This window comes from Arachis ipaensis, chromosome B09 (genome assembly GCF_000816755.2).
Source record: "Arachis ipaensis cultivar K30076 chromosome B09, Araip1.1, whole genome shotgun sequence".
NCBI lineage: Eukaryota > Viridiplantae > Streptophyta > Magnoliopsida > Fabales > Fabaceae > Arachis > Arachis ipaensis.
In genome coordinates this window covers 43,193,986-43,204,102 of record NC_029793.2, presented here as the reverse complement: position 1 = coordinate 43,204,102, position 10,117 = coordinate 43,193,986, and positions in this window count along the sequence as shown.

Here is a 10,117-nt window from a genome sequence, read left to right as displayed (position 1 = left end):
TAGAACTCCTCTTGGAAGACATCCCAGGTGATATAATTGTCACCCTACTGCAGGAGGCGTCGAATTCCTTGCCACCAATGCGACGCTTCCCCAGTGAGCAAATAAGTAGCAAACTCCACACGCTGCCCTTCAGGTACCACCTCCGCTTGCAGTGCTCGTTCCATGGCCTGAAACCATGTATCGGCCTCAGTCGGGCTAGTGGTTCCCTTGAACTTAGGTGGATTAACCTTCAAAAAGTTTACCAGTGTCATCGGGCCCTAAACTCCACATCCGTCATTACCATGGTTGTTCATCTGTTGACCAAGAGCCTCAGTAGTAGCTTGCATAGCAGCAGCCATATTCTCCAATGCAGTCATAAAGTTCACCGGGTCATTAGGGTTAATCTCTGGCGCACTAGCGTTTGTATGACCTCTCCCACGGCCTCTACCGCGTCCACGAGGCGCCATCTGGTTCCTATACACACCAAACAATCGATATTAAGTTGATCAGTCTCAATATCGGAAGTTTAGTGCTTCAAAGTCCCAAATGTATGCTCATGAAGGTTTATGCCAACTATATCAAGTAGATATACTAACAGCACATAACACACATATAGAGAATGCACAGAAGCATAGTCAGTCCGTCCCACAGGCTCTACAGGAATGAACTGCTCTGATACCATAATGTAACACCCTACCATACAGAGTCTTATGCTTAAGTCATAATTCTGAGATGGCAAGGTATTACAACCTTTAGAATTAAAATTTAGTACGTATAGTAGTATGAATGATTGGTTATAACTAGGAGCCTTTGTAGAAAAAGGGGTAAACAAAAACCGTAACTCGAAAGCACAACACTCCGATCGATAACGTAACGAATAGGGATAAGCTAACGCGAGATTATATATATATACAAAAGAGTATCAAACGGGAATATCAAAACTCAAATCCAGATGCGAAGATAACCGGTCTGAGCATAGCAATATATACATATAATAAAATAAGGAAACCCCAAAGGAAACCCAAAAGGACACAAAAACAGAGAACCTAGTCTCCAAAATCCCCTCTAAAAGGAGTCATCACAGTTTGTATTATTCAATGGAGATAAAAGTATCTAAGAGAAATCATAAAATCAAAACAGAGTCCTGAGAACAAGGATCTTCGCTAATCCAGAAGTCTCCAGCATGCCTCAACGAGAAGCCTCGCGTCCTGCATCTGAAAACTACAAAATCCGCATGGGTGAGAACCAGAGGTCCCCAGCATGGTAACAGTTCCCCATATATAACATGTAATAATAGAGGAAAGCCGAAGGAAATCTTAGGACTTCCTCCAGATAATATCAAAGCCTATAAACAAGCTAAACCATAAGTGGCAACTGACTAAAGATCCTTCAGTCTAACTAATACTTCCCTTTCCAATTCCTTCAGACCTCCCAACCACCAGCAGGAGTATAATGTAGCAAACACAGCTAAATCAAATAAGAGATATACAAATAGGAACAGATAAGGCATTTAGACAATTAACAAGTAATATGTAGTCAAATAGGCAATCTCAAACAATTCATATAGTATGCATATGATGAATGTCTGTCCCTAGTGGCTGATGATATCATCTGTCGGTTATAGAGCCAACCCGACAAGTCCTGGTAGCTAACCATTGGACTGTCCCTCTGTCGTGTCTCCCCAATTCGAGTTATACTCAACAAATCGTGATCATAATCATGATCCATATCCATCACCCTCACTGGTGAATATTTATGGGGGTGAGCTCATCCGGAGCTTTCACAGTGCCCGGCCACCCTGACGACATAGGGTCAAAAGAGCTTCGAGTCTCAACCTGGAGCACATGGTGGCTAGCCACTGTTTCCTCCCAAGGAAACCCTCATCTCCGATAGTGGAAGTGCAAACATTCACAATTCATTCAATAGCATATATGCATTTATACTTAGCCATAATCATGGCTCCGCCGTAAGACGGCAATGATCCAGCCATCCGGCTCACCGTTAAATCCATAACCAGCCAATTCATTAACAATTACGGCCCTTCGGCCCATGGCATAATAAGCACTTCCACCGCCATCCTCCGCATCTCACATAATCATCTTTGATCCTCATTAATCATTCATTTTTCCCTTGCTTCACTCGCAAGTTACCACATTCACTAGCTCCTTGTCTCATTGCTAGGCATATCATAATGATTTAAGACATAAGTGGTGAGATTGGAGGCTTAGAAGTATGAAATTTGGCCTTTAAAACTCAAAAATCAACTTTGGGATGAAAACAGGGCCACGCGTACGCGCACTCCACGCACACACGTGGATGGCCACAAAACTCATCGACGCGCAAGAATCATAGGCGCGGATGCGCGGATTGAAAAATAGCCAAACGACGCATAACTCTGGCACAACCCTCGGGAAGATAGCTGGGCATTTGGTGCAGCGCATCGACGCGCCCGCGCACACCACGCGCACGCGTGGATGGTGCTTTCTTGAAGAACGGCGCGTAGGCGCACTTGCGGAGGGTCATTCTGCTAAAAAATTTTCTAAGTTAAAAGCTGCAGAATTTACAGATTCAACCCCCAATCTCCCGACGGACATAACTTTCTCATTTTAAATCGTTTTCCCCCCGTTCTTCCAACGGCATGGACATCCCGGATCCAATTTCATTTCTAAACAAGTTTGGTACAAAACGGGAATCCATAGTCCAAGTTATGTCTCGTCAAAATATGCCCAAAAACCATGTTTTCATACAAAACCACAAGGTGCCATTTTTAAAACAAGCCATTTTCAACTCTTTTCAAAATCAACCAAAACATGCCAATTTCAACCCTTTTTGAAATCAATCAAAATGTACCAAAATCAACATCAAGCCTCCTCAACTCACACATCAACACTTCACCACAATCCGCAAAACATCATCCCACTAATTTAGCACTTCTCAATCAAATGGCTAAGAGACAACACATAAACATGTCATACATACTTTCTGATAGCACGAAAACTTGTCTCTCAACAAATTTCCCTTCGGCAAGTATACCAAATTGTCGTCAAGTAATAACTCACAAAAGAGTGAGGTCGAATCCCACAGAGATTAACGGATTAAGTAATCAATGGTTAATTGATTATCCTAGTTAGACGAATAAGATTGGAGTGATAAGCAACAAGGAAATGTAAATGGCACAAAAGTAAAGAAAGCAATAAAGTGCAGAAAAGTAAAATGGCAAGAAAGTAAATGACTATAGTTTAAATGTAAGAACTAAAAATAAAATGAACATTAGGATCAAGAGATATTGCAATCCTCCGGATCAAGTTCATTCTCATCTCTTCCTCAATCAATGCGTTCATTGATCTCCTTGGCAATCTTAAGTGATCAAATTATAATTCCTTGTAATTCAATCTCTCAAATCTTGATCAATAGCCAATTCCTTGGTCAATTGCTCATGAGAAGAGATGAAGTATGGTCACTGATTATACCACATGCATTCCCAAATCAAGTTTTGGTAGAATTATAGTCACCATGTCCTTCCAACCCCAATTTGGTCTAACATGAGAAAGCATTTCTAGCATGATCTCTTCATTCCTCTTCCAAGGTTCAGAAGAGATCCAAGTATGAATAGCTTCTTTTCCAAGATAACTACCCAATTGGATGAAGATTGAAAGCTTTCTAGTAAAATCAAGAGAAAAGATAGAAGAAGAATAACGAAAACTAATATTGATTCATCAAATTACAACAGAGCTCCCTAACCCAATGAAAAGAGTTAGTTGATCATTGCTCTACCAAAATAGAAAAGAAAGAAGGTGTAGAAAAGTAAAGATGAAGATTGAAACTTCAAAATTCATAAATAAAAAGTACAAAGAAAACGAAACTACTCCTAAGGAAGAAAAGAAGAGAAAATGAAGAAGAGTGTGGGAGGGGAGGGGTCCGAAGACCCACTCCCCTTGGAGTGTGCCAATTCACAGAAGTTTGAATTGGTCTTCACTCTCTCCCTCTCCCTTCAATTCTCCGTTCCCGTATATCTTCAAAGTAAAAGCTAAGGCCTTTATATAGGCTTTCCTGAATTACAAAATGAAATTAAAAGCAAATTACAATGAAATGAAAATTTCTATTCTAGATGCTTCTTGTGGCCTTGATTGGTTGACACTTGTGGGCTTGCTTGCTTGAGCTTTGAAGTGGACTTGAGAGAGAAGTGAATCAAATTGAGGTCCAAGATGACTTGGCGTTGTTGCTGCCATTAGCCATACTAACGCTACAAGTGTGGCGTTAGTGCTAAAGTTAGTGTGGTTAACGTCACACTTGCTACTCAGTTGGTATTTTGGGGCTTAAAAGATGCCTCTAGTTTATGCTCCAATTTCATGCCCACTATAAAGTATTATATATCGTTGGAAAGCTCTAAATGTCATCTTTCTAACGCAACTAGAATCATCTCAATTGGACCTCTGTAACTCAAGTTATGCTCCTTTGAAGGGGATAGGGTTGCTGGCATAGTGGCTGGCATTATTGGCAAACGTGAGTGCCAATAACATCCGCGATCAGGGGCTGAAAATTGCCAGTTTCTGAAGCTCAACTTAATGTCCACCCCATACTATTATATATTGTTGGAAATCCCTATATGTCTACTTTTCAACGCCTTTGAAAGTGCATCATTTGGAGCTCTACAACTCGAGTTATACTTCTTGGAAGGTGAAGAGGTCAGCTGGCCTTACTACAGGTTGATACCATGTTCATCTTTGCACTTTCGGGGCAGGTTTTCTCCCTCAAATTTAGTGTTCACCATGTAGTGCCATATATGCTTGGAAAGCTCTGGAATCCTACTTTCCAATGCCACTGGAAGCACCTCATTTGGAGTTTTGTGGCTCAAGTTATTCTTGTTTGAAGAAGGCATGGTCAGGCTGCCGGGTGAGATTTTTGCTTACGTTAATGTCAACGTTAACTACACTAACATGGCCATTAACGTGGGTCTTCCTTTTCTTCGCCAACGTTAGTGGCACTCACCTTTTCTACTAACGTTGGCGTTTCCCTTTCCTTTCACGTTAGTCCCCACGTTAATGTAACTAACGTGGAAGCTAACGTGAGTCTTCTAGCCTTCGCAAATGTTAGTGGCACTCACCTTTACCACTAACGTTGGCGTTTCCCTTTTCTTCTTCAAAGTTAATGCCATTAACTATATCACTAACGTTAGGGCTTCTCTTTTCTTCCACGTTAGTGAAGCTAACGGGGTCGCTAACGTGGGTCTTCTTGCCCTTTGCTAACGTTAGTGGCATTAACGTTCTCACTAGCTTTCCAAGCTTTTCTTCCTTCCACTTTAATGGCCACGTTAGTGGCGCTAACGTAGCCACTAACGTGGCTCTTCTCTGCTTCTTTTGGTCTGAAATCAAGCAAACAAAGTGTATCAAAGTAACATACAAGATAAACATTACTATACTAAGTGTGCTACTAATGCTCAAAATCATACTTTCACTTAGTGTGATCTATTTTATCATATTTACCATGTATATTAACTAAAATTCACCTATGCTTGGGATTTTGTTTCATGTGCCTATCTTAGGGCCTCTAGCCTAAGTATTTCCTACCACATTACATATTAGATACGAGAAACCGAGACCATACCTTAGCCGATTTCCCAAGCTCAACCGGAGCACTTCCAAACCACTTGTCCACAAGTTCTCTAGGTCTCAACACCTCCAGGAACAGATTTTTACCACCAAAAATCTCTTTTCAAGCTTTCCAAGGTCTCAATCAAGCCCCAATATTCACATATACACAACCTAAGCCACAATCATCATACCCATACACAACATCTCAATACCCAAACATCATAGAACAACAAATTACAATAGGGTTGAGAATTTTACCATACCCAAGGTCTAAGGAGACAAGATTAACCTTCTCCTTTAAAAGAGTTAGGTCCTATAACATCAAAGAGCCCAAAATCTCAACATTTCACCCATGAAACTCGAAAACAAGGGCTGGAATTTCGAAGAGTAAAATGTAGCTTACCTCAAGATTGATTGTATTGGTTTTGTAGAGCTCTCCGCGGTGAACGCGTGGCTGCAAATGGTGCGGCAATCGGAGCTCTAGATCAAAAGTTATGGTGGTTTGAAGATCAAATGAGAGGAAGAACTTGAGAGAGTGTTCTTCCCTCCATGGCCTCCATTTCAGCGTGTTTCTTGAGTGTAGTGGGGAGAGAGAGTGCTGAAATGAGTGTATTAGGTTTAGTTTAGTTAGGCCAAGGGCCCACTTTGGGTCCGGTTGGCCCGGTTTGGCCCGTTCGGTCCAATCTTGGTCCGACTTCTATAAAATTGGTACCAAAATTCTCGTCTCAATCTCCTCTATCATCTTTAGCCATAAAAATCACATTTTTGGTTTTCTAGAATAAATTCTTATTTATAGGTTAATTAGCCGTTAATTAACCGGGTTTTACGCTACCAGCTTCCTTTTAATAACCGTTCAGCTGAAATCTCCACATGGAACTTCATCAACATTCCACTCTTATGCATAATTAGTTATGTGCTTACCCTTTGGTCCTTTACTAAGTACATAACATCTTAAAATATGATGATTAAATGTATGCCAAAGACCAACTTTGAAGCATTTCAAAAATGGTAGAATAGAAAGAATCAATGTCAAAGATTCCTATACATATTCTGCCAACAAATAAATATTTATTCACCACTTTTTAAGTCTAAGTACTTATGTAAATTTATGTGCCTACAAATATTTATTCACATTCACCCTTATCAGTCACATAAAACTAGTGTCAAATTACAAAATACTATGATCCATATTCTCCCCTATTGCTACTGTACCAAAAAGTGATAGTGACGAATAAAAAGATTGTTATGCAAATCTGTTTTACAATTACACATGATGTGTAGATATAGAGCAGCTGGCACTAAGAAAATTAGAAGAGTATAAAAAAATAGGGTGACATTAAAACATGCAAAGTTTTAATAAATTGGACCAAATAAATAAAAAACAGAAGAATATATTGCCAATATCTGACTTGCGATAGTGTCGCGCAGTTCCGATCAGCAGTGGCACTGATTAGCACCTGACATGTTAAGTAAGTGAATAAGTGTGAGTATCAAAATTGTTTAAGGTGGAGTTAATATCAAAAATAAAAACCAGACAAATTGATAAACATAAGGACACTATTCTATTCTTTATCAGAAGGTAAGATAAACATTAAAAATCACTAATCTAACAATACTCACTAATCTGTTGAAGGATTTGGTGGCACAGTAGCAGCTAGACCTGCTGGTGCAACAGGTTCAGGAACAAGGACAGCATGACCAATCCACTTGTTGCATTTATGAGTAGATCCAAACCACCAGCTTCCCCAACGTTTTTTCTGCAGTTAGGAAAAGAGCGCAACTTGAGAGTTTTTGGGAAAGAAAAAGTATAGGAGCAAATTACAGTGGATTAGGATAAAAAAATTCCAGTAAAAAAACATTCAAGAATTAATCAAATTTCATGTTCCCCACATTTTCGATACACAGAAAAAAATAACACAACAAGAAATATAAAAATGATTCAAGGAAAAATCTGATAATGCAACAAGTGCTGCTAAATTGTCAGAAAGCAAGCTGTGTGAGAACTTGAACAAACTGCAGGTAAAGTATTTTGGTTTAACACAAAAAAATCCAAAACACAAAAAGAGAAGCATGTTCCTTATTTTTCACATTTCACTCTTATGATTTAGCAGGGAATTAATGTTAAAACCACATAAATGCAAGACACAGCAAAGTCATGTTCCTTATTTTTCATCATTTTCATTCTATTCTTTGTTCTTCCTCTCATCTAAAATACACCATTTGTAACTAACTCAAGCAATCTCCCCTAACCTCTCTGAAGCTCAGGAAGCTGTAAGACAATTAACGGACAGAAAGGAATCAAGAAATGCAACAGCAATGTAAGTAGTGCACCAAACAATAATAGAAATCAATAATTTCAGGAAATGAGATTAGTCCATAAACCAACAACCCCTTAACACAGCAGCCACAGTACCTGAAAACCTGAAAATAATTGGGAAACATCAAAACCAAAAACAAATTAAAAATAAAACATGATTCTTCTTAATTAAAAAACAAATAATCGCAAGACCTCCCCTAATCAGAACAATAATCAAAACCCCTAATCAGAAGTTTCAATCATCAAAATCCCTAATCAGAACAATAATTATTTACCTAAGCTTGAGCAGAGGTCAAAGAAGAGAAAAAGAAGAAGACTAGCGGTAGAGAAGAAGAGGACAACCGGGGAGAACACTGTCGTGACCGAGACAGGAAAATCAGTCGTCGCCGTTGAGGGTCGGAGAAGCGCCGTCGCACTTTGCGTTCGTTGTCGCTGAGGTTCGTCAACTCGTCATCACCGAGAGGCGAGAAGCAGCGCAGCACCATCGTGACTCTGAGGCTGGTGAGTGGTGACGAAAGCCGTGACGATGGCTGGTGCAAGACAAAGAGAGGGTTGAGAGGGAAAGGGTGATGGCAGATGGTGAGAGGCAGAGAGAGGGCTGAGAGAGGTGGTGACACCATTCGTGAGCCGTGAGGGGGACCGAGGGTGCATGGCTGCGTCTTGTGGTGTTGAGAGAAGAGGGCTGTGTGCAGACCCTAGAGTATATGGTAGTATGTGATTTGGTTAAAAGGAAACAAAAAATTACTAAGTTTTTGTGTATTTGGCTCTAGATACATTAGGCATCACTTTTAAAGCGCACCCAAAACATAACAAATAGGTTACTTCTTAAAAGCGCTTCCTTTGGTATGAAAAGTGTACCCATAGATATCAATATAAGGCTACGCTTTATAAGTGATCTTTATTTTATCTAAGGCTACACTTTTAAATGATGCCACAATTGTGTTTCCTATTCCCTTATAAAAAGGGAACACGGAGAAAAGCGTAGCCTATTCTATGAATAGGCTACGCTTTTCAAATGTAGCTTAAAAAAAGTGTGGCTGAATGGGTGTTTTTCTTGTAGTGATCTATTAATGTTAAGTCTGGCCAACTTAATGTTGAGGGTTTATGTATACGGAAAAGTTAACGGGTTATCATAGGCAAAATAAAAATAATAGGTAATATGAAACGTGGGTTCTGAAAATGTTAGGAGTTAAATTCTTAATGCTATTCGGTTACATATCTGTTCTTTCATGGTTTGCCTAGAGGTTCTTGTTCGAGATTTCTTTCTTGAAAAGTTAACTGATTATTTTCCAATCCTGTTCCTTGTTCATATGCTTTCTCATTTGATCCTAACTGAATATGTCTTTTTAAATTTTTTGGATATCTGCCTTGTGTTATTTAAACTCCTCTTCTTGATTCGTATATTCTTTGATGTAATTTTGGGATTTGATTAATGCATCAAAGTGAATCGCTGAAATCTTTGTGAGCCTTGTCCGAGTTGCTTGTTCTTTCTCTAAGGTCTTGTATCTTTTTGAGTGACTTGAGATTTGTTTTGATGTCACGTGCGACCGTTATATATAGCAAGTGGTGCGTTAGTTTTTTATGATGTGTTTCGTGAACACAAAAGGTAAAGCTTGTAAGCGTGCGACGTCACAGAATGTTTTGGGGTTTTGAGTCCCATGAAGAAGTTTGCGAAAGTTAGATTTGTGACCAGTATTGGGTTGCGAAGTGTATGATGTGGTTGAGAAATTCACAGATAGTTTATTTGGTAAAGTAAATTTTGGAATGGTAAATATACCTCAGGTTGATGTTTGGGAAGTTGGAACTCTGGAGTTAGTATGAGATCAATATGCGGACGTTAAGCGTGTCGTTTTAACCACATGCCTGTTTTATAATCTTTTGCCACCTTGTTTAACCATCGCATGGTTGAATCATATCATCTTTTGCATTAAGCTTGCCTTGTAATTTCAGCTTTGTAATCGTACTTTCACCCTTATACCTACATGTCATATGAACCTCTTTTATTTTGTAGCAATTTTTGAGAACGAAAATTTTTATAAGTAGGGTAGGATGTAAGACCTCAAATTTTTTAAAATTAAATAATTGATTATTTATGTGTCATTATATTTATTGAAATTTTATTTTTAAAAAAATTATTTTTATCAAAAATAATTAAATAAAAATTTTATGATTATTGAAGTTTAATTTAATGATTAATTATTCTAATAATTTAAATTATTTATTAAAAACT